Source organism: Elephas maximus, chromosome 8, assembly GCF_024166365.1.
Source record: "Elephas maximus indicus isolate mEleMax1 chromosome 8, mEleMax1 primary haplotype, whole genome shotgun sequence".
Classification (NCBI taxonomy): Eukaryota; Metazoa; Chordata; class Mammalia; order Proboscidea; family Elephantidae; genus Elephas; species Elephas maximus.
In genome coordinates, this window is record NC_064826.1 from 131,632,800 (window position 1) to 131,641,269 (window position 8,470).

Consider the following 8,470-nt stretch of genomic DNA (forward strand, 5'->3'; position numbering starts at 1 on the left):
AACTAGGGGAAGAGAAGAAATAAATAAAATCAAAAACAGAAAAACAACAGAGAAATCAATAAAACCAGAAGTTGGTCCTTTGAAAAGATCAATAAAATTGACAAAACTTTAGCTAGGCTAACAAAGAAATGAAGAGAAAAGATGCAAATAACCAAAATAAAAAACGAAAGGGGATAATACAACTGACCCAATAGAAATAAGGAGAATTATGACAGAACGTTATAAACAACTGTATGGCAACAAACTATACCACCCAGATAAAATAGAAGCATTCCTAGAAGCACACAATCTCCCAAATTGACTCAAAGGGAAATAGAAAGCCTCAACAGACCCATAACAAGTGAAGAGATAGAATCAGTGATTAAAAACCTCCCAACAAAAAGCAGTCCTGGGCCAGAAGACTCACTGTGGAATTGTACCAAACATTTAAAGAAGAATTTACACCAATACTGTTTAAATTCTTCCAAAAGATAGAGAAGGAAGGAATACACCCTAATTCATTCTATGAAACAAACGTAACTCTGATATCAAAACCCGATAAAAACACTACAGGCCAATATTTCTTATGAATATAGACGCAAAAATCCTCAACAAAATACTAGTGAACAGAACTCAACAGCAAGTGCCTTCTTCTGGGTCTGTTTCCTCACACATAAAATGGAGAAAATAGTGTTAGTTCTTTCCCCCTCCCCCATCCCAAACATATCCCATCGCCTGAGTAGGTTTTCTGAGGACAACTGATGGGTAACTCACTTTAGTAGCAGGTACTTGGGAATGCTGGCACTAGATGCCCTTTTCCAGCTCGGCTGGAGTTATCGGAGGGAAAAAAGACCAGTCTCAAAATTTAAATGCAAGCTTTTGCCAGTTATAAGAACAGCACTGCAGAGACGGAGCAGGGGGTGGGGACCTCCACACCCCAGTTCCCAGAACATCCACTGCAGGTTCTCTTTAATTCAGGAATACCAGAGTTTCCCACCCCCCACTGCTTCCGGGACAAAAGGTAGTTATGCTAGAATAGATTTGGAGGCATGGATGTAAGCAAGGGGCGTGTTTGGAAGAAAAAAGGCAGAATGACACTAAAATCCGTGCTGGTTGTTCACGGGCGTCCAGGGGCTCTTGGTTAGATGACGAACTTAAGTTTTAGAGTAGGTGCCGAGATGTTCTGTTGACCACAGAGAGGCGATTTCATCATCAGACCAGGGAACAGCCGTACTTCTGGATTCAGTACCCGGTGGATGGGGCACCCTCAGCCAAGATGGGTGAGATGGGGTGAGGAGGAGCAGGTTGGGCTGTGGGAGGGACTGGGGCCTGGTGGGAGAGAATGTTACTGCAATTTCACAAGTTAACGCCACCTGCCGCAGATAGCCAATTCTTGAGACGGGTGAGGTGGGTAGCAAGAGCTTTGTTAGATATACCGGTATATGGAGACAGAAGGGAATGATCTCCTCCTAAAGTCGTCTCTCTCACTAGATTACCAATCGGCTCAAGTTATTAAGGGAAAAAGGGGCCCTAAGTTTTTGGGACTTCTGGAATGTGTATTCTCTTTCTTCTGTTTGGTTTCGGTGGTTGTATCTCAAACATGTTGATCTTTTCCTGCCATTATCCCATCCTTCGTCTTATTTGACAGGCTTAGATCAGTATCACTTGTTTTCCACAGTCCTAGAGGAAACATTGGTTAACACTTAACCATTTGGGGAGCTAACATCAGGATCTCACTTAGAGGCAGGGATGGGCTGGGGGAGGGAAAGCGGAGAAAGAAGAAAAAAAAAAATGGCTCAGGTACTGTTCAAGATATGACTGAGCACCCTGTTTCAAGAAGACAAATTCAGTTTGGGACATGGTGATTTGAGGTGACTGTAGGATCAGAGAGGGAGACAGGCCTAGAGCAGTTTTGCTGACATGTTGGCAGCAAGCAGGGCCTGGGCCATTCATTGACTTCTGAGAACAGCCAGTGCCCCAGGTCCCCTGCCTGCAGCTGTTGGACACTTACCCAGGTTCCACTCTTCCCCTTGAGAAATTGGCTCTTCTGGATTCCCTATCTGAGTCTTCTTCTAAAAGCAAGCTCTGCCAGGTGGAGAAGAGGTGTAGGGTACTTTGGAACAAGCAAAAAGGAATGACAGGGTGTCTGCAGAGGAAAACTGCATTTTTCAGAGTGTATCCTTCCTTCCACTTATGCAGCCTTTGGGCTATTGTGAAAACCTGTGAGTTGTAGAGTTATCAGTGCAAAATAAATCCTGCCTATAAATATTTATAGATGTGTCTATATGTCTGATTGAGATTAATTGGCCCCCACCTTAAAGAAAGGCCGGTTTTGCATATATCTATAAATTCAACATTCCTTTAGTCCGCATAGATTGATGATGGTTCCTTGTGACTTCTTTGAACTGGCTGTAACGTCTTACCAATTTCCTCATTTAAGACTGAAATAAAACATTTGACACGTGTGCATTTAATATTTGTGTGAGTCATGAAGCAGCCCTAGAGGCACACTGGTGAAGCGCTCAGTGCTAACCCACCAGCTGCTCCTCAGGAGAAAGATGTGGCAGTCTGCTTCTGTAAAGATTACAACCTTGGAAACCCCATGGGGCAGTGCTACTCTGTCCTATAGGGTCGCTATAGTTGGAATCTACTAGACGGAAATGGGTACCAGGTATGAGCCATGAGTTTACTTTTTTTTGAAAATCATCTTTAATGGAGGACACAGGAAGGACCACTGTCAGAGACTAAAAGCCTTGCCAGTATAAAACCCACCCAATCCCATCCATATCATCCTAGACAGGAGGTGGTCTAGCCTGGGCTTGCATACCTCCAGGGACAGGGGGCTCAGTTCCTCATAGAGGCCACTTTGGTGTTTCTCCTACTGCACCACAGATGTGCAGATTTTTAATACAAAACAAAAAGAAAACAAGTGAAGGGTCCCCCCTGCTAGCAGGTGAGGGACTATTTGGGGCCCAAAGAATCCCTAGGCTCCTTAGGGCCCTTCCCAGCAAGGGCGCCAGTTGCCTTTGAGTTGACTCAGACACATGACAAGCCCATCTCCATCGAAGTAGAGCTCTGCTTCACAGTGTTTTCAATGGCTGTGATGTTTCTGAAGTAGATCACCAGGCCTTTCTTCAGAGGTGCCTCTGGGTGGACTTGAACCTCCAACCTTTCTGTTAGCAGCTGAGTGCCTTAACCTCAGTGAGTCTGAAATGATGGGGCAGGAAGACGAGGACAGAGGATGGCGCGATGGTGCTGGGTCAGTGATGACTTGAACAACGAAGGGAGAAATGCACCTATTTATCCTGTTGCTCCTGACCTTTGCGCGGTCCTCTCGTGTTTTCACTTTTCCTCCCCAAACACCGGGCTTGCTCGGAGGCGCGCATGCGCCTCACACACGGCCTCCCTGGCTCTCGTGGAACAGCCCTGCCACTGCCACCACCACCTGTGACCCACTACCCAGTCCTGCTCGCCCGGGTGGGAGGAGGGCGCAGGCACGGCCTCCTGGCCTAACCCCCAGCGGACTGAGCCCTGGAGGTCGCAGCACATCCCTGGGCCTCTGCTATCCTCTGACCCAGGCTGAGTGGGGCCTGAGGAGGCCGTGACCCATCCGGAGCATGTCGTTCTGCCGTTTTCAGAGCACACCTTCTCCCGGGAGTTGACGCTTGCCACGCCAGGTCTTGCAACACCTGTTTCCTCCCGCACCCACCCACCCCCGCCTCTTGCAGGCACGCTATGGCTCTGCCTGTCCTCTGGTCTCTGCTGGAGCCCTGGGCCTGGGCCGAGACCCGGCTCAGCTTCCCACACTCCAGCACTCCAAGGGTGGCCTCTTCTCGGGTCTGCAGGTCTCTGGCACTACCCACAACCCAGGCAAGCAACAGCCCCTCCCGCCCCCGCCCCCGCCCCCGCCCCCGCCCCCGCCCCAAAAAGCAGACATTGAACTCCATAGGTCGAGGAGGCTCCCTGGGGCACTGGAACCCTTGCTCCTAAAGGGACCTCAAAGGGGGGTGGCCTTGCATCAGCCTGCTTGGAACCAGAACTGTATTACAGTTAACCCAGGAGGCTGGTGGTGGTGGTACGGGGGGTCTGGTTCAACCCACATTCACCTCAGTATGGATTAGCTATAAATTCTTAGCCACACACTAAGTAACCTAGACCTGTGTTAAAGACCCACCTCAGCTCATTTAGTCCTTGCAACACCACCACCTGAAGTGACACCAAAGGCCAAAGGACTAGTGGTTGGCAGACTAGAGACTCAAGGCCACGTTTTAGTTACCAAGCTCTTTTACTTACACTAACTCATTTAATACTTCTCAAAACCTTGTGAGATAGAGATTATCCCCACTTTACACATGAAGAAACTGAGGCACAAAGGGTATTTGACCCCAAACTGAAACTCAGGCTTCAGTATTCTATTAACCACAGCAAAGTTCCTGACCCAAAAGAATCTGAGTCTCAAGAGATTCCCTCTTGTCTTTTTTTTTAGTTTTTATTGTGCTTTAAGTGAAAGTTTACAAATCAAGTCAGTCTCTCACACAAAAACTTATATACACCTTGCTACATACTCCAAATTCCTCTCCCCCTAATGAGACAGCCCGCTCCCTCCCTCCACTCTCTTTTCATGTCCATTTAGACAGCTTCTAACCCCCTCCACCCTCTCCTCTCCCCTCCAGGCAGGAGATCCCAACATAGTCTCAAGCGTCCGCCTGATCCAAGAAGCTCACTCCTCACCAGCATCCTTCTCCAATCCATTGTCCAGTCCAATCCATGTCTGAAGAGTTGGCTTTGGGAATGGTTCCTGTCCTGGGCCAACAGAAGTTCTGGGGGCCATGACCACCGGAGTCCTTCCAGTCTCAGTCAGACCATTAAGTCTGGTCTTTTTTATGAGAATTTGGGGTCTGCAGCCCACTGCTGTCCTGCTTCCTCGGGGTTCTCTGTTGTGTTCCCTGTCAGAGCAGTCATGGGTTAGAGATGGGCACCAACTAGCTCTTCTGGTCTCAGGCTGTTGTAGTCTCTGGTTAATGTGGCCCTTTCTGTCTCTTGGGCTTGTAATTACCTTGTGTCCTTGGTGTTCTTCATTCTCCTTTGATCCTGGTGGGTTCAGACCAATTGATGCATCTTAGATGGCTGCTTGCTAGCGTTTAAGAGACACCTCTCTCCAAGGTGGGATGCAGAATATTTTCTTAATAGATCTTATTATGCCATTTGACTTAGATGTCTCCTGAAACCATGGTCCCCAAACCCCTGCTACACTGGCCTTCCAGGCATTCAGTTTATTCCAGAAACTTCTTTGCTTTTGGTTTAGTCCAGTTGTGCTGACCTTGCCTATATTGTGTGTAATCTTGTCTGTCACCTAAAGTAGTTCTTATCTACTATCTAATTAGCAAATACCCGTCTAGCACCCTTCCTCCCTCAGCCCTCTCGTAACCATCAAGGAATATTTTCTTCTTTGTTTAAACTATTTCTTAAGTTCTTATAATAGTGGTCTTATACAATATTTGTCCTTTTGCAAGTGACTAATTTCACTCAACATAATGCCTTCCAGATTCCTCCACGTTTTCAAATGTTTCACAGATTCATCACTGTTCTTTATCGATGCATAGTATTCCATTGTGTGAATATACCATAATTTAGTTATCCATTCATCGGTTGATGGGCACCTTGGTTGCTTCCGTCTTTTTGCTATTGTAAACAGTGCTGCAATGAACATGGGTGTGCATATATCTGTTCATGTGAAGGCTCTTATTTCTCTAGGATATATTCCAAGAAGTGGGATTGCTGGATCTTATGGTAGTTCTATTTCTAGCTTTTTAAGGAAGTGCCAAATCGATTTCCAAAGTGGTTGTACCATTTTACATTCCCACCAGCAGTGTATAAGTGTTCCAGTCTCTCCACAGCTCCTCAAACATTTATTGTTTTGTGTTTTTTGGACTAATGCCAGCCTTGTTGCAGTGAGATGAAATCTCATTGTAGTTTTGATTTGCATTTCTCTAATGGCTAATGATCGTGAGCATTTCCTCATGTATCTGTTAGCTACCTGAATGTCTTCTTTAGTGAAGTGTCTGTATCTTTTGCCCATTTTTTAATAGGGTTATTTATCTTTTTGCAGTTGAGTTTTTGCAGTATCGTGTAGATTTTAGAGATAAGGTCCTGATCAGAAATGTCACAGCTAAAAACTTTTTCCTAGTCTATAGGTTAAAAAAAAAATCTATAGGTAAAAAAAAAAAAAAAGCAAATTTTTTTTATAGGTAATCTTTTTACTGTTTTGGTGAAGTCTTTGTATAAGCATAGGTGTTTGATTTTTAGGAGCTCCCAGTTATCTAGTTTTTCTTCTGCATTGTTACTGTGTTGTGTATTGTTTATGCCATGTATTAGGGCTCCTAACGTTGTCCCTATTTTTTCTTCCGTGATCTTTATTGTTTTAGATTTTATATGTCGTTCTTTGATCCATTTTGAGCTCATTTTTGTGTGTGGAGTGAGGTATGGGTCTTGTTTCATTTTTTTGCAGATGGATATCCAGTTATGTCAGCACCATTTGTTAAAACACTGTCTTTTCCCCATTTAACTGTTTGGGGCCTTTGTCTAATATCAACTGCTCAAATGTGGATGGTTTTATGTCTGGAGTCTCAGTTCTGTTCCACTGGTCTATGTATCTGTTGTTGCACTGGTACCAGGCTGTTTTAACTACTGTGGCAGTATAATAGGCTCTAAAATCAGGTAGAGTAAGTTCTCCCACTTTCTTCTGCTTTTTCAGTAATGCTTTACTTATCCGGGGTCTCTTTCCCTTCCGTATGAAGTTGATGATTTCTTTCTCCATCTCATTAAAGAACGTCGTTGGAATTTGGATTGGAATTACATTAAATGTATAGACCACTTTTGGTAGAACAGACATTTTTATAATGTTAAGTCTTCCTATCCGTGAGCAAGGTATGTTTTTCTACTTATGTAGGTCTCTTTTGTTTTCTTGCTGAGGTGTATTGTAGTTTTCTTTGTACAAGTCTTTTACATATCTGTTAAGATTTATTCTTAAGTATTTTATCATCTTGGGGGCTAATGTAAATGGTATTGATTTGGTGATTTCCTCTTTGATGTTCTGTTTGTTGGTGTAGAGGGATCCAACTGATTTTTTGTTTATCTTGTATCCCAATACCCTCCTGAACTCTTCTATTAGTTTCAGTAGTTTTCTGGAGGATTCCTTAGGGTTTTCTGCGTATAAGATCATGTCGTCTGCAAACAGAGATAATTTTACTTCTTCTTTGCCAATCTGAATGCCCTTTATTTCTTTATCTAGCCTAATTGCTCTGGCTAGGACCTCCAGCACAATGTTGAATAAGAGTGGTGATAAAGGGCATCCTTGTCTGGTTCCCGATCTCAACGGGAATGCTTTCAGGCTCTCTCCATTTAGGATAATGTTGGTCTTGGCTTTGTATAAATGCCCTTTATTATGTTGAGGAATTTTACTTCTATTCCTATTTTGCTGAGTTTTTATCATGAATGGGTGTTGAACATTGTCAAATGCCTTTTCTGCATCAATTGATAAAATCATATGATTCTTGTTTTTTCTTTTATTTATGTGATGGATTACATTAATCATTTTTCTAATGTTGAACCATCCCTGCATACCTGGTATGAAGCCCACTTGGTTATGGTGAATAATTTTTTGATATGTTGTTGAATTCTGTTGGCTAGAATTTTGTTGAGGACCTTTGCATCTGTGTTCATGAGGGATACAGGTCTGTAATTTTTTTGTGTGTGTGGTGTCTTTACCTGGTTTTGATATCAGGGATATGCTGGCTTCATAAAATGAGTTTGGAAGTATTCCCTCCTTTTCTTTGCTCTGAAATACCTTTAGTAGTAGTGGTGTTCACTCTTCTCTGAAAGTTAGGTAGAACTCTGCAGTGAAGGCTTCCGGAACAGGGCTTTTTTTTGTTGGGAGTTTTTTTGATTACCTTTTCAATCTTCTTTTGTTATGGGTCTATTTAGTTGTTCTACCTCTGTGTTAGTTTAGGTAGTTAGTGTGTTTCTAGGAATTCATCCATTTCTTCTAGGTTTTCAAATTTGTTAGAGTACAATTTTTCATAGTAATCTGATACAATTCTTTTAATTTCAGTTGGGTCTATTGTAATATCACCCACGCCCATCCCATTTCTTATTTGGGTTATTTGCTCCCTCTCCTATTTTTCTTTTGTCAGTTTGGCCAGTGGTGTATCAATTTTGTTGATTTTTTTCAAAGAACCAGCTTTTGGTCTTGTTAATTCTTTCAATTGTTTTTCTGTTTTCTATTTCATTTTGTTCTGTTCTAATTTTTATTATTTGTTTTCTTCTGGTGCCTGAGGATTTCTTTTGTTGCTGTGTATTTGTTCAAGTTGTCGGGATAATTCTTTGATTTTGGCCCTTTCTTCTTTTTGGATGTGTGCATTTATTGATATAAATTGACCTCTAAGCACTGCTTTTGCTGTGTCCCAAAGGTTCTGATAGGAAGTGTTTTCAT